This window comes from Rhinolophus sinicus, linkage group LG16, assembly GCF_036562045.2.
Source record: "Rhinolophus sinicus isolate RSC01 linkage group LG16, ASM3656204v1, whole genome shotgun sequence".
Classification (NCBI taxonomy): Eukaryota; Metazoa; Chordata; class Mammalia; order Chiroptera; family Rhinolophidae; genus Rhinolophus; species Rhinolophus sinicus.
In genome coordinates this window covers 17845587-17859645 of record NC_133765.1, presented here as the reverse complement: position 1 = coordinate 17859645, position 14059 = coordinate 17845587, and the positions used below count along the sequence as shown (strand labels likewise).

The 14059-nt window shown below is 48.3% G+C and overlaps 1 protein-coding gene across 5 annotated transcripts in view; it reads left to right on the top strand.

Annotated features, from left to right (window-relative positions):
- Positions 1-9776: 9776 nt before the first annotated feature.
- SPECC1L (sperm antigen with calponin homology and coiled-coil domains 1 like) overlaps positions 9777-14059 on the top strand; it is a 128865-nt gene continuing 124582 nt past the window's right edge. The window contains exon 1 of one of the 5 annotated variants that reach the window (XM_074321714.1): positions 9777-9927. The gene's annotated coding sequence lies outside the window, so the exon portion shown is untranslated. The remainder of the gene's footprint in view (positions 9928-14059) is intronic. The other 4 variants (XM_074321716.1, XM_074321713.1, XM_074321715.1 and 1 more) reach the window with 4 other exon arrangements.

Sequence of the window (14059 nt, the reverse complement as noted above, 5' to 3'; positions counted from 1 at the left end):
AGGGCTCAGTCCACGTACCAACTACTGTTCTATTCCCTGCCTGTGGGTGGAACTGAGTAGCCCTGACCATGAACTCTCCTTAGGGTTTTCACTCTGTGGAAACAAGCCTGGCAGCTGGGGATGTGCAGGTTCAAATGGCCCAAGAGGAGGCCTGAGGAGTGAGGCCTAAACACACTGAGGTCCCGAGTAACTGCCAGCGGAGCCGCCACCAGAAGAGGAGGCACCAGAATGGTGGCCACCCCAGACCTGGGGACTCCCCAGGGGCTCCAGGGCTTGAATGACCACAGACAGACAGACCTTTTGACCCCATGGCATGGCCCCAGGGGCCAGCATGGGAAATCCAGACCCATCCAGAGGGAAGCAGATGATGGAGCTGCTCATTTAAATATACCTACAATTTAAATTACATGATAAGTGTTGCCTTGCTGGGGTGGTTGGATGGTCCCCCTCTCTGGGTTTGCTGTCTTCACTCCCATCTGTGGCTGCCTAGTGCCCCAGTGAACCCAACGTCCTCTGCCCTGCCGCTGGGCTCCAGGGGGAGATGGGGCCAGAGGAGAGAAGAACAATGGGGAGAGCGGAAGGGCTGTTTCTTTTGTTTTCCGAAAATAATATTTACAATGTCAAGGGGGTGGTGATCAGAAGTTATTTGGAACAAGCTAGGGCATTTATGATCTTTGTGTTCTCCGCTAGACAAACACTCCTCTCCTGGGCTGCATTTCCCAAGTAGTCGCTCTCATCTGGTAACAGCCAGGGGAAGACACCTGGGGCTTCCAGTCAGTGTGTGGCAGCTACGGGAGCCCTGTCCTCCCGGCAGGGTGGCCTCTGGCCTCTGTTTGAGCCTCAGCCCACCTCGTGCTAAACCTGTCTCCTGGTGATGCCACCTGACTGCCAGAGTACAGCAAACCCCTCTCCTGCCCAGCTGGCATTACCCTTCCTGGCTGCCCTGGAGGTTTCTGGACTCCACCACTCCATGGCTTTTATGAACTGAATTGTGTCCCTCCACCAAATTCATATGTTGAAGCGCTAACCCCAATGTGACCATGTTCAGAGATAGAGCCTTTAGGGAGGTAAAGTTAAATGGAGGTCCTAATCTGATAGGACCGGTGTCCTTATAAGAGGAGGAAGAAACACCAGGGCTATCGCCTCCCTCCCTCCTCCCTCCCTCCCTCCCTCCCTCCCTCCCTCCCTCCCTCCCTCCCTCCTCTCCCTTCCCCCTGTCTCTCTGCATGCACACAGAGGAAAGGCCACATGAGGACACAGTGAGAAGGTGGCCGTCTGCAAGCCAGGAAGAGAGGCCTCAGGAGGAACCAACCCTGATGGCCCTCGACCTTAGATGTCTGGCCTCTAGAGCTGTGAGAAAATAAATGTCTGTGGTGTTTGTTATGGCAACCTGAGTTGCCTAATACAATGGCCTTTGGCTTTCCAACCCCTGGATGTAGCACCGAGCTTGGAACCCAAGTCCTCCCCTTGCTTCTCCATGCTCATGGCCCTCTTACAAGGATCCCAGGGTGTTGACTGACTACACAGAGGGCAGGGGATTGTCGCCTCTGTTATCCAGGCCACACCAGTGAGTTTCTCAGGCAAACACATTCCATGTAGCCTCCTCCTCTGTTAACTTGCATCTCTTCCAATTCACGGTCCTCTTGAAGGTCCTCCAGGTGACCTAACCATAGACACCGCCCAGGCATGTCACATGCAAGGTCATCTCATGTTGCAGCCCACAAACTTGCTTATTTCACTGTAGAGGTCCCCCAGGCAATGTCATTCTTTGGGGTCCCAAAGCTCCATGAGCAGCCTCTCCCACCCCCTCAGTCACTCAGTCTGAAGGTCTCTCCCTCATTATTCTGAGATCCCAACTCAGGGTCTTGGCCTGTGCTTCCCAGGCCAAGCAGATGAGGAACAATACTGCCTGAGAGGTTGGGCAGGACTGACCCCAAAACAAGGTAGGGGTGGCAAGACCTCAGGGCACTGAGGATTTCTTTATCCACAATGGAACAATTTCAAACTGGGAAAGAAAGCTGGCTGCTGGAAGGATCGGTGGGCCGGCCAGGAGGTGTGTGCTGCAGCCACTGGCCCTGCTGGTGTGTGGCCACCGCTCTCCAGATGTTCAGAACAGAAACCACAAGCCTGTCCCAGCTGGACCATATGATCCCTAAAGGTGGCTCATGGCCATCGTTCCCTCTGATTCTCCTTGTGAGAGCGTCCCCATGTTCAGACAATCTGAGGCCTTTCAAAGGGGAAGTGGCTCTTCCATGATCCCTGTCATGGGTAAGTGGTGCCCTCCCCCCAAAGACATGTCCACTTGGAGCCTTACAATGTGACATTGTTTGGCAAAGGGTCTTTGCAGAAATCATTAAGGTAAGGATCTCAAGAGGAAATCATCCTGGATTGGTGCGTGTCCTTACAAGTTACAGAAAAGACACAGAGACGCATGAGAGAAGGCCATAAGAAGATAAAGGCTAAGATTGGGGTGATGGGTCTGTCAGCCAAGGGTCGCCACGGGTTGCTCGCAGCCTCCAGAAGCCAGGAGAGCAACATGGAGCAGATTCTCCCTCAGAACCTCCAGAAGGAACCAACCCTGCTGACAGCTGGATTTTGGACTTCAGCCCCCAGAAGTGTGAGAGAACCCATTTCTGTTGTTTTACGCTACCCAGTTTGTGCTTATTTGTTATGGCAGCCTTAGGAACTAACACAGTCCACCCAGCTAGTGAGACAAGACACTATGGCCAGATCCTGGCTCTCCGACTCCCACTGCTGTCCTCCCACTGGCAAGTGCATTCCTGCCCAGAGCATGGATCGGTCCCTCTTGTGTCTGGGGCCAGAGACTGAAGGGCTGGGGTGGGCAGCAGGGAGACAGACACAGGGATCACCCCACACACCACACCTAACCCAGCCTGGGGGCCTCGGCTGCTGTCCTCCAGCTCGTCTCCCACCAACAACCTTACCCACAAAAGGCTGAAAGCACAGAGCATTTTCCCCACCTGTCCCCTCAACACCTTGGCCTCGGCCTTTGTCCCTCCTCTGCTCAGAATCCCATCACCTCTGCCCATAAACACATTCAGTTCACTTCTAGCTCCCAAAGCAGGAGAGAAGGAAGAAACAACCCTTTGGGGACCCCTCCCGGCTCCCTAGCTATAGCCCTTCTTTCTTCCCCGTAGAGCTCCTGGGAAGGGCCGCCTGCCCTTGCAGTCCCGCTCTCACCGCCCATTTCCTTTATGTCCAGGTCAGCCAGGCTCTGACAGGAAGCCCAGGGCCCTGTGTGACCAAGCCAATAGCCGCTCCCAGCCCTACCTGCCTCCGACACAGCTACCTGTCCCTCCAGCTGGTCTTCTCTCCTCCCCTGGCTGCTATCAGGCATGGCCTGCTGACCAGTTTTAAATTAGTTCCCCAGGGTGGTTTTATGTTTTCTCAATAGGTTTGTCTTCAGATCTTTCTAGAACCTCTAAACTGCCTTCAGGTTTTCCTGCAAAAGCAGTGTTATTTATTAGAGCTGAGCTTTGAGTTCACAACAGGATGTCGATGCACTGTTATCCCCTCTCTTTTCACCCATTTGCTTAAAATATCCCCAGAGTGAAATCTACCCTCAAAGGGGGAATTTTTCCAAAAGGGCTGCAAGTCCTGAAAATGATTCTCAAAGAGGAGATGCAGGCATGTTCAGAGCCTTGGGACGTGTGCAGAATTCCCAGGAGGCTCCTTTGCAACACCAGCTGGGGCCATATACCTAGGATATAGAGGGCACGTCTTAGAAGACTAGGTAAGTTAGCTCTCTGAGCCTCACTTTCCTTACTTGTAAAACAAGGACTCCATTAGACACTTGATGCTGGGAGGTGCCGGCCACAGGCCGCTGACTATTACTTACGCCTCAGGCACGTTGCATTGGAATGCCTTTATCTGACCAGTCCCTGCCCTCCGGCGTCCCCATCACGGTGGTCCCCAGTGCTGGGTGGAGTCAGATCAGGTAGCTAGACAAGGGTTATTGCTTTCAGGGGATGGGGACCCGGACACTGGGAGATGATGAGAGGAGCCATGTCCTGAGCCCTTAGCATGTGCCAGGCCCTGCCCTCAGGATGCTTACAGTCTCCAGGTCACTAAATGACACTAAGTGCATCATTACTGTTTATTAGCCATGCGATTGCCATGTGCCAAGGGCTTTGAAGAGACGTGTGATGTGCAGAGGGCACTGAATAGAGTGGGGACCTGTTATTTAGTCCCCCAACACCCTGACTGGTGCGGGAACACTGCCATTGTGCACAGGAGAACTGGAGGCACAGAGAGGTTGAGGAAATATGCTCGAGGTCACACAGCTAGTGGCTGTCTGAGCCAGGGTTTGAGCTCAAGTCTGAGGACACACAGAGCAGGCACAGAGCAGCACTGGCTCACCCCTCCCTTCTCACTGGCCTCAGTTTCCCTCGATGTGACATAAGAGGGTCTGATGATGTCTGATCTCTGTGGCCAAGAGGCAGGGTGGATGCCTTGTTCAGAGTCATCCTGTTCCTGTATCTTTTCTGGGCCGCCGGCGGGACATCTAGACATCCCAACGTACTTCTGGGGCTTCGGCTGTGGTCACGGGGCACATGGGTTCCCCTTAACGTGAGCAGCATGGCTGTGGAGACAAACAGCCCATCTCTGCTTGCAGACACATTGTCACTCGGCTGACAGTTGCACATTTCCTGGGACCCAGTGCTCCCCTGTCTCCAAGGAAGGCATGTCAAGAATCCCAGCTCGATGTCCTGGTACACAGAGCTGATGGCTTGCTAACTCTTGGGAACAGTTGTTTTCTGATTAAAACTTGGCCTGCAGCCCCTGCCTGTTTGGCTCCTCCAGCTGTGGTGCAGAGCAGCTGGGCCCGAGTGGGGCAGTTAGTGATGGGGGTGGATGTCAGGATGCGCTGAGAGCATCATCAGGAAACCAGAGGCACTGAGTGGAAGGGGGTTCCGGGCTGCGGACCTCAGTCCATCTCAGTGGCGATGAGACCCTAGCATGGCAGGGCCAGTACGAATGGAGGTCATCGTAGCGTCCCAAACCCTGCCATTTGGTAGCCGTGGCCAGGTGGAGTCTGGGCCCTGGGAGAGCTCACACACTGGTAGACGGCCTCCCGCACAGGCAGTGGGTCCCCGGCTTCCCCAGATCCCCTCCATCGCCAGGCCAGTCGTGCTCCAATTCCCTGTTCCTTCTGCCTCTTCAGTTCTTGGGAGCCACGGAGGAAGATCAAGCTCAGGGGACAAGGTCTGGGTGAGGCTGATGGGACCGCAGGTGCCCGCACTGCGGCCTAGGAACAGACTGGCATGAAGTCCAGATGATTCTGTGTGCCCCGCCCTCAGACCTGCCTCCTCCCCTTTGACCCCATCAGCATCCCAGACCTCCAGCCTCCCCTGTCCCCAGAACCATGAACAGGTCCCCTGACTGCTAGGGCCGCCCTCCCCATCCTGTGCAAGCCAAGCCAGTCTTCTTAATGATGATTTCACAGCATGTCACTTCCCTGTCCTAAGGCTGCAGTGGCTGGCCCCTGTCCCCACTATAGAACCCTAGTTCCCAGGCCTGGTGGGGAAGCTGTCTCTGCTGTACCCCCACCCTCTCCTCTGCATGCAGTCATGCTCCCTGCTCTGCCCTGCACCTTCAGTCTTTGCTCCCTGAGGATTCCCTGTTCGCCTTCACTTCCCTGCTCTTTCTTCTGCTGTCCACTGTTCCGGATGTGCCCTCTCCTTATGGAAACCCTACTCACATGCCACCTCCTCTGAGAATCTGCTGATTCCTCCAGAGCACCTTAGCAGCTTCTCCCTGCCACCTCAGACAGAGAAGGCTTTTAGAGGCTAGAGACCCGGTTGAAGCCATCTCTGCCCCCTCCCCAGCGCAGGGCATGGGGTTGGGTTCCACAGGCCTGGGTGCAGCTCAGGGAACTGCAGCAGCCTCCTGCTTGGTGGGAAATGGCTCTTATGCTTTGGAATTTCAATGGCAGAACATCTATTTTTGTGGTTTGGCTCATTAACAGTACTTTGGGGCGGCCGGATGGCTCAGTTGGTTAGAGCACCAGCTCTGAACAACAGGGTTGCCGGTTCGATTCCCACATGGGCCAGTGAGCTGCGTCTTCCACAACTAGATTGGAGGACAACAAATTGGAGCTGATGGGCCCTGGAGAAGTACACTGTTCCCCAATATTCCCCAATTAAAAAAAAAAAGTACTTTGCTGTGTACAAGAATATTCATAGGAACTTTATGCCTACTATTAAAAAAGTAACTAAAAAAAAGTAAAATCGTGACTGTTATACAAGTATAAAATAAACATGTATCAAGAAGTTCCCTTAACTCCTCAATTAAATGAAGGGACCAGTAAAATGTTACCATCAGTTCAAAGGAGAATTCAAAAGCCAGACACATTTATAGATCAAAAAAATTGAAATAAACTTGCAAATGGAGGCAAAACTGGCTTTTCCACTGTGGGGGAGGGTTGTCCTCAGATAAGAATTATTTGCAAGTCTCTAGAAAAGAACCATTTGCATTGACACTAGTTTTCCACAACGTACAGAATTGTAAAAGAGTTCAAAGACAAGAATAGGCCCAGAGCCCCCACAGAATCAGAATGATAACCTACAAGGGTGTGTTCCAAGAATACACAGCTTTCCGTTGGAGATACCAGGACTCTATTTTGCTTCATCCAATTTTCTTTCCACTAGTAGTTTATAACTGGAGACAACCCAAATGTCCATCAATAGTAGAATGGATAAACCATGGTATGGCAAATTCATACAATGGAATCCCACACAACCACCAAAATTTTATTCATTTTGCGTGCCACAGACACATGCAAAAAGATGGATGACTCTCACAACCTAATGTTGAGTGAAAGAAGGCAGACCCTCCAAAATAAATACTTATAGTAGGCTGAATAATGGCTTCCAAAGATATCAAGTCCTAACCTCTGGAACCTGTAAATGCTGCCTTATTTGGGAAAGGGGTCTTTGCAGATGTGATAAATTCTGGATCCGGCAATGGGGGATCATCTGGATTATCCAGACAGGCCCTAAATGCCATCACAACTGTCCTTATGAGAAAGAATCAGAGGGAGATTTCACACACCCACCCATAGAGGAGAAGCCATAGATGGAGGCAGAGATTGGAGTGATGCAGCCACGGGAGAAGGAACACCAAGGAACGCAGGCAGCTGGCAGAAGGCGGGAGAGGCAAGGAATGCATTCTCTTCCAGAGCCTTCAGAGGAAGCTCAGAGTTGCCAGCAACAGCTCGATGTCCGACTTCCAGCCTCCACACCTGTACAGCAATACATTTCTGTTGTTTTAAGCCACCAAGGTCGTGGTAATTTGTTACAGCAGCCCTGGGAAACCAATACAATATGATTTCTTTGATTTAAAGTTCAAAATCAGTCCATATTAATCCTGAGTTAGATGTCAGAATGGTGGTTATCTTTGAGAAGGATGTATTGTTGGGGGGGGGGGAGTTAATGGAGAAACTGCTAAAGTTCTTTTTTTTGAACTTCACTTTTTATATTTCATTGAGTTGTACATTTACTTTGTGCCCTTTAATGTAAAAAAGTATCTTTTAATGGTGTCTGTTGCTTGTCAGTAGCAAATGGGTGATGGCAGGTGCCTGGGACCAGGCAGTTCTGTTCTGTTTCTGCCACTTGCTACCTGGGTGGTCTTAGACAAGTGAAATAACCTCTTTGAGCCTCAAATTTATCTTCTGTTCAATTCTTACAGGGTTGGCGTGAGGATCTGAGTGATGTTGAGTTCTCTTCGAACTGTCAATGCCTAGACAGATGTAACATTAATGGCCTTCACATTTTCCAGGCATTTTTGCCGGGTGTCAGACATCATGCTAAGCCCTCCCTCTTCGTGCATTATTCCATTTAATCCCCACAACAACCCATGACAGCACCCATTTAGTGGATGAAAAAACTGAAACATAAAGATAAGCAGCTAGTAGGTGAGAGAGCCAGGATTCAAACCCAGGCTGTCTGACCTTAGTCATGACCTCAGTCCTACACTAGGGTTGAATAATTGATTATTTCTAGAGTATTAAAGCATCATGGCTATTCTGGTTTTAAAAAGAAAGGTACAGACGGGTGGCTCTGTTGATTATAGCGCGAGCTCTGGGCAATGGGGCTGCCGGCTCAAATCCCACATGGGCCAGCGAGCTGTGCCCTCTGCAACTACAATAAAATCAATGAGCTGCCACTCAGCTCTTGGGTGGCCAGATGGCTCAGTTGGTTTAAGTGCGGGCTTTCAACCACAAGGTTGCCGGTTCGACGCCAGCAAGGGATGGTGGGCTGTGCTCCCTGCAACTAACAATGGCAACTAGACCTGGAGCTGAGCTGCGCCCTTCACAACTAAGACTGAAAGGACAACTTGACTTGGAAAAATCCCGGAAGTACACACTCTTCCCCAATAAAGTCCTGTTCCCCTTCCCCAATAAAATCTTAAAAAATAAAAAAATGAAAAATTAATTTATATATATAAAGGTACAGATCAGAATTTATGATTGACTACCACTTCTGTAAAAAAAAGCAGAACATATCTGTTTATATTAGATATTTGTTTATATTCATAAAGTATCTCTAGAAGGGTATGAAGAAACTGAATACAGTTAGTTGCATCTGGGAGGAGGAACTACAGGAATGGATGCTTTCTGAATTTTGAAATATGTAAATGTGTTAGAAATGTATTCAGAAAGAAATAAAAAATAAAATTAACACAAAAACCATAAGGGAATTACATTAACAACTTTATGCCGATGATGATTTTGAAAATGTCAACAAAACAGACACTTTCTTGCAAAAATGTTACTTAGTAAAAATTACGCAGGAAAAAACAGAAATTCCGTCTAGACTTAGAACCATTCAAGAAATGGAATGCTTAAATTCTGCATCGCATGCCCTCAAATATCTCGCAACAAACAAAGCCAATGAAAATCACCAGGCCTGGATAATTTTATAGGTAAATTCAGTAAGCATTAAAATGAAGAGAAAATTCTGACCTTACATATAATCTTCCAGAAATAGAAAACGTAAATCTCAACGCACTGTCAATTTATTATAAACTTAATCCCAAAGCAGACATGGACAGATGAAAGCAAAAGTATAGCACAATATCACTTATGGACATACATGCAAAAATGCAAAATAGAATATTAGCAAATGAGCCAGCAATGTATTAAAAAAAATCAAGATGAAGTTGTTTTTTTCCTGGGAAAGTAAGATGATGTAGTAAAAATCTAACGTATGTCAAACTATCACAGAAAAAACCTGTATGATAATTGCAACCTAACAGAACTTCCTTAACTTTATCAAGCATATTTAGCCTCATTTTTTTTTTTTTTTTGGTTGCTTAGTTGTTTATTGTCTGCGTTCCCTGCTGCACGGGGAGCGCCAGGAAAGCAGGGCTTGTGGGTTTTTTTCACCAAACTAGCTCATGTCTAGCACCATCCTTGGCACAATGTAAATAAATACTGCTTGAATACTGCACCTTTGAGCGAGGTTAAGCTTTTGGGACGAGGAAGCTCTACACTCATCACCCACCCGCGCCCGGGGGATTTGCCAGCGGGTGCTTCAGGGTGAGGCCTGAAGCGCGCAGAGGTTACCGGAGCCTTCTTTGTGCCCGGCCAGGTAGTAGAGCGCCTGCGCTACTCGGAGCCAGAAGGAACACCGATGGAGTGGGCGGGGTTCCAGGCGCCTGCGCGACAGAAGGATGTGGGCGGGGACTTAGGGCGCCTGCGCAGTTGGTGGCGGCCCTGTGGGACGGGTAAGAGGCGGGCCGGGGGCGGGGACTACAAGAGAGGAAGGGCGGGCCGGGCGAACGGCGCCGTGGGGTTGGCTGCTACCCTGAGGCTGGACTCAACGGATTCGGGCCGCGCCACCGGGCGAGCTCGCCGCCCGGCCCGAACCCGGAGCCAGCGAGCGAGCGAGGCGGCGCCGCGCGGTAAGAGCCAAGGCCCGGTCCCCTCAGTGTGGCCCGGAAGGCCAGTCCATCTCCCCAGCGCCGCCCGCGCGGCCAGGCCCAGGCGACCCCGCAGACCCCCGGCGGGCCCGCGCCTGCGCCCTCCCCCTCCCGGGCCCCCCAGCCCGTCCCGCGCCTGCGCGGTACCCCTCCCGGGCTGCCCCGCCGACCCGCAGTTGTGCCGCGGGACTCGGTAGCCGCCCCTACCGGGTGGTGTGGCCTGGTTCTAGGCTCTCAGCCCGCTGGTTCTCGCCGAGCCGAGGCACCGGGCGCAACCCTCACATTTTGCTTTCCTCGAGCCCTAGGAGAGGCCGGGGCCGCCGCCTTACCTTCCTGGTCCTCTGGTCCCATGCCCCGGGAGGGGACAGTACTGCTCCGGGACCTCGAGTACACGGAGCGGGGAGCAGAGCCGTAGGCAGCGGACCCCGGGCCTCCTGCGGGCTCACCTTCCGCCGAGGCCCGCACCCGCTGCCTCGCCACGCTCCGCTGGGAGGTTAGCCCAAAGCAGACGGAATGTCTTTTTTTTTTTTTTCTTGAGACCTGGTTAATTGCATCAAGTTGGATGTGAATAATCGGTGTTTTTGCTGAGGATTTTTGCATTTCCCTCAACCTGGTAATTGTATGGCTTAAGTGGTTACGTGTAAGACCAGATAGTTCATTCTTGGGCAGTTCCCCAGAAATACCTGGAAGAGAAATCAGTTTCCAAGTAGTTCCAGCCTATGTACAAGACTAAGAATGCCTGTGACCATTCAAATGCAGAGAAACTTGATTTGTTGATGCTTTTGATAATTTGCGAGCAAGTACGGACGGCGGGGCCCAGGAAAAATTACCATAAATTCGCTGCCCTAGTTTGATTACAGGGACAAATGTGTTGTAAAAAGAGCATCTCAAGCCACTGACAGTGTTTCCTGAGTTTACAACAGATTCAAGAAACTGAAAAATGTTGCAGAGCCCAGCAGCGTTTGCTGTCACCCAAGATGCATCTTGAGATGCAATCAGAACTGTTCTCTTCTTAGGCATCAGTGAATATCAGCATAATACATATAGGTTGTAAAGTAGCCACACAATATAGAAGAGTATATATGATGTAAGTAGAAGTAGAGTTTTGATCTGTATAAAATTGTTCTGTAAAGAAATGGCTGATGCAGTATTTTTTTTCCTCTATAAAATTGTCTCTTCCCCCCTGATTTAGTTAGTATGCACCAAGCAGTCTTTAAGACTGAGCCACTTTTGGTAGCTTGAGAATGCTTCTTAATTGCCCATGTATAGTCCAGTTATGTAGGGATTTTCTTGACTTTTCAGTAGGAAAGTGAATATTGTGCCATAGGAAACCTCTATCATTATGTGCCTTGGTAATATTCCAAATAATCTGAGTGTCATAGTGCAGGGTAATTATAGCAGTTGTGGTTAAGGTGCAGTTTGTATCAAAATTTCCACTTTAAGCTTGAACTTTTAGGATATGTATCTACAGTGCAATGTATCGTCCTGAGAAGGGGTTTTTCTGAAACTGAGGTTCTCCTTATAACTGACGTGACAGTGTACATCTTATATTTCAGATGACTCAGATGATAGTATTGCTTCGGTTCAAAATTACTATCAGGGTGGGGTTTTTATAATACATGATTTGCCATATAACTATATGCATCTTTAAATCACATGGCTGACTTGTACATGGTGTTACACAAACTGTCCAGCTCAGTAGAGGAACAGTGACGGAGTGTCAGTAGGCTAGAGAAATTCTCTTAGCTTAATGGCCTTGGGCAACTTGTTTTCCTTTCTGGACCTTTATTTCCCCATCTGTAGTGTGTGTGTGTGTGTGTGTGTGTTGGGGGGTGGAGGAGGAGATGGAAAGGAGCTTGAGTTGCTAATTTAACATTTAATGGATTCTTGCTGAGTCTTTCCAATTAAGGGGAGTCCTCTTCAACTAGAGAGAGAACTAGGTCTTCTTATCAGTTCCATGACGTAGTTTGTGGTCCTTCCTCAAAGATGGGAGAGGGGGCATCATAAGTTGGTGAGAACAAATTTTGGAGACTCTTGGTCAGGCCCCTGAAATGAAGTGTTGAGTGGGTCTTAGTGTATTGAGAAAAACAAGGAAAATATGGGGAGTTTTTCATAAAACTAAATTTGTTCAATTAAAGAACTGCCCTTTCTAAAAAGACGTAATTTTCTGGTGTTAAAATTAAGCATCTTTTATGAAATGATGGTAAATGGTGTTATATGGTGATTGTAAATGGCAAATACAAAGTTGGTTGTCTCATGAGAATAAGATATTTTTAGAAATAAAGCCTAGAATCTATTGTTTTGTTGTTGGATTGTTTAGGAAAAAGTTCCTGGGGTTTTTGCTGCTAAGATTAAAATATAGATTATTTTTTAAAAATAAATATGAATTCACTTTGTGGTCGTTAGTCATAGGCAACCGAGAAAGCTCTCTTAAATTTGCTTCAGTAAAGATGTTCCTATTCTGATCATCCTTTCCTACTGGATACAGACTGTTAGGATATTTGTGTGTGTGTGTGTGTGTGTGTGTGTGTGTGTGTGTGTGTGTGTACTTGTGCCAACAAAATAAACCCAGGCAGGGAAATTCCTCCTGGTGGTTGGAATTGTTAGTGTTGAATAGACTAACTGCAGAGCTAAAGAACCCCCATGGGGGTACTATGTCAGCTCAGAAATCTTTATTGTGGCCTCAGTTTTTTGTAAGGAAATAACACGATCATCAAGAAATTAGGCTTACAGATTACATTTCAGATATGCTGAGGGGGAGAAGTGGCTATGGTCTGTTCCAAGCGAATGTAACAGATGATTTTTGTGTCTGTGAAGTATTTAAAATTCCTCCTAGTCTGCTGTTAATAGCAGATAAGATTTAGAGTTATACATTTTTTTTTGTACTCGCAAAACTACAGTGTATCAAAATGTGTCAAACATACATTTTAAAAGTGTCTTGAATTAAAATGAATAATGCAATCTCTAATTCTTAATAATATTCATTTCTACATTCAGAGGACTGACTGCTTTCAGCTACCTCTGAGTGTTCCATTTTCAAAGGATAATTTGATAACCCCACAAAAGAAATTTGTCCATGAGTACAGATGTTAACACTGTTTTTTGTTTTTGTTTTTGTTTTTTACCTTTTCCCACATCTTTATTGTAATTCCTTTATTTTTGGGTTAAATCCAGAGGTTTGTTCCTGCCTAGGTCTTTCCAAAATAGCAATCTGTTTGTAGTCACCATCTCACCCCCACCCCTGCAATTTAAAGTCCTTCAATGGCTCCCACTGTCTTTATAATCAAATCTACCAATCCTTGGCTTGGTATCCAGGACACTTCATCACTGGGCTCTGGCCTCCGTTTACATTTTTCCCCACCCTTTTTTCACGTGCTTCATTGAGCTCTGCTGAACAACTCTTGGTCCCTTGAACTCTCTCCAGTTGTCTCCCTCTGCTGGAATGTTCTCTCACTTCATCTGATTATCACCTTCAAAACTCAGCTCAGATACTACCTTGCCTGGAAGACATCCCATATCGTGTCTCTTGCAGACTTGTCCAGCACCCTGTCCAGTTAGGAATTGGCGCCCTGTGTTTTGTCTGCTCCCTCCACTAGCTGGTGACACCGCAGTGGATAGCAGAGTTTGTGGCTTGATGTAAAGTTTCATCTTCTGGGTGCGGTATGTGCCGGGTATGAAGTGGGCCACTTAGCCCCGCCCTTAAGGAGCTTTTCACTCCAGGTGCACTTGACCTCAGCAGCCTTGGGACACCTCCCAGTCACGCACACCAGCTTGCAAAGGCCATTGAATTGTACCTGAGTGTCTAATTCAGATCCTATTTCTTGAAGGAGACTCGGTCTCTAATGTCTGTTTTATCATCCAGAAATCAGGTGGGCAGCGTCCTTGTTCCCGGCTCTGGAAGCGTTATGCATTTTGCTGCCTTTTCCCTAACCTTGTGTACCTTCTACCTTGAACTTTTTTTTTTTTTTAATTTGATGTGTTTAAACAGTCAATGTTTAAGAGATTAAGAGAATAGATTTCAAGTTTGTCTCTTGTGTGCATAACCTAGGGAAAACAGAAATTAAAGGGGAAAGAATACTTTGTCTCTTTTTAAAAAGCCCCATATTACACTTCT